This window comes from Salarias fasciatus, chromosome 12 (genome assembly GCF_902148845.1).
Source record: "Salarias fasciatus chromosome 12, fSalaFa1.1, whole genome shotgun sequence".
NCBI classification, from domain to species: Eukaryota; Metazoa; Chordata; class Actinopteri; order Blenniiformes; family Blenniidae; genus Salarias; species Salarias fasciatus.
In genome coordinates, this window is record NC_043756.1 from 7,636,165 (window position 1) to 7,638,798 (window position 2,634).

Below are 2,634 nucleotides of genomic sequence, written 5' to 3' on the forward strand. Positions count from 1 at the left end.
ATATGCCTGTTTCTAATGGCCCCCTATTTGGCAAAAGGAGCATTATATTTTAATGAGCAGCAGTCCAGAGGCAAACTGCATTTCTCTAAAGTGGATCCCGTGCTGGCAAAAGTTCTTACAACCTGAAGGTTACAGAGTTTATCCCATAAAACCTGACTCAGGAATGTGAGTGCCTTTCTATAAGTGAAGTAGCTTTTGATTTCCAGACAGTGTAATCAGTCCAGACTGATGGTGTGTATTAAAGACCAGGGGGACTGGCCTTACATTGCTGTCTCCTGAATTTTATGTGCAACACGGTGCAAGAGAGTAAAGTTCTTAATTACTGTTACTCGTTGCCTCTTTGAAAAGTTGTGCTGTTATACTGAAAACAAAAATAAGTGGATATTTTCAAAGCAACTCTCACATTCTTTTAATTTCCTGTCTCAATAACAGTGGATCAGTCAAATGAGTGGCTAAGCTGAAGGCTGAATTTTTTGTTACGTCATTTGAATACTGACAATCATGTGTTTGGTCTGCTACTCATGAATGTCACAATCATCTTGTGGATTTAGGTTTCATGGTTGTTGTGTGATTAATTTCTATGTGGATGTTAATGTGTGATTGCCTTGTTGCTTTGCCCGTCAAGGCTTTCCGCCTGTATATTGTCAATCCCTCTCCCCTCCTTTGTGTGCGTGCAAATGTCAGTCTGTCTATCAATTTTTGTGGCTCTATCAGGTTAATGTCCAGGTCTCTGTCTCTGATCAGTCGTCCAGTCTCAGTGTAGCATCACAGTCCCTGTTCCCATCCCCTGCTGCACCATCTGTTTGGATTTGGCTGTGTTTAGTTTGGCCTTTGGTTTTGTTTCTATTGGGATTTTTCTGGACAGTCTGGAACGAATGCGGATTGTTTTCTTTAGTTTGAACCTGATCTGGTTCAGATCCTCTGTTTACCCTCTTTGTAACTAACAGATGAACATCTTTCATGTCGCTGCCAGGCGCACTGAGTTAATTCAGTATCGAAGAGGAACTCATTCTCCAATGAACACAAGGTTTTGTCGAATGAAAACTTCTTGGTGAATGGTAAGAGAAAACACAAACTGACTCAAGCCCCTCTTAGAGTTGACACATTAAAATTTCGTTTTCCTAATTAAAGCATATTATGTCCAACAAAACCTAAATATGTTTCATAAATGTGACCTAATTGTAATTCATTGGGCCCGCTGTACCACTCTTCAACTCAAAATAAATGTGTTTGAACAGTGGTTTTGTAGTGGTGGTGGTGCTGCAATGCATCATGGGAGTTTGGGATAAAATATTCAAGATTTAAACATTGTTTTTGTGGTTTATTTCGATGTTCTGATGTTAATACTGTTATTGGTAGTTGTGTTTTGTTGTGTTTTTGTTCTTCAGTTAAACTAAATAGTTGAGTTACTTTTCAAGTCAACCCTGAAATGATAAGTGTTGTGCATTTAATCAGGTACTGCTACTGCTCTTGTTTTATGTATTTATAATAAAGTTCCCAATTGCCTCTGGGAGTAGAAAAGGTCTGAGGCATCCTGTGTAGCACCAGCCCACATGAGTGATGCCAGCACTGGATTTCAAAATAATCATAAGAAGTTAAATAAAACTAATCGAAGTAGCGGGCAGCCATTGTATTTGACATATCTGACAAAAAATGAGTTGAATGAACTCAATTATATTGGTTTACACAGAATAAGTCAGTTTTGGTTGCATCTAAAGGAACAAAACAAGTTGGACAATCTCAAATATATCGTCCTGTGTAGATGTATTTGATTTGAGTTGGGGCTACTTATATTTTTTGGATGGAAATCCTGGACACATTTTAATTGTGTTCATCCAATGAATCATTTTTTTTGAGTGCAGAGAAAGACAGCAACAGTAACAATCCTGTAATTTTAGTAAACATAAGTGGTTAACTGATCTACTAATAGTTACGAGCATATTAATATCAAAAGGGTCTAGAATTGTCTTATGACACACTTTCATGAAGAGAGACAGGAGCACAGAATATTTATGGGAAACTTCTCCAACACTTTTCAGTATTTTCAGGATATTTACTCTAAGTTGGCCCTATGGTACAGCCATGCTCCACTGTAGTGACTTTGGGCCTTATTGCTTAATTCCAGATTCCCTGAACTGTTCAATAATTGAGGATTACATCCTTCAGAGCATGGGATCATTACTTTCTTTTTTCCAAATAAAGTTTATAAGAATTATGCTACATTTGATGTTGGCTGTTTGATCCAAGTTAAAAACTATAATAAAACAGCAATCCATAAAATTATATTCATAAAAATATTCAATATTGTCTGTAGTGTGGCAAAGGAACACGTCTTTGGTCACGTGGATAACGGACAGGGGAATAATGAGGCAAACGAACAGTAGAGTACTCAAACTATAGTACAGTTTATTGGGACTTGAAAGACACAGTGGGTTTGGCTTTCACATGCACTCAGCACTTCGCTGTACATCACATTAAGAAGGAAAATTCCCTCATCGGCTCCCTCCGGTCCTCCTTCCCTTCATTTCCAACATACTAAGTCTGTGTATTGGTATTGATGCGTTCCTAGGCAAAGCAAACAGAGTATGACAGTCAGAGAGTAAACAAAGTGCTGATGTCTGTGTGGGCATTGTC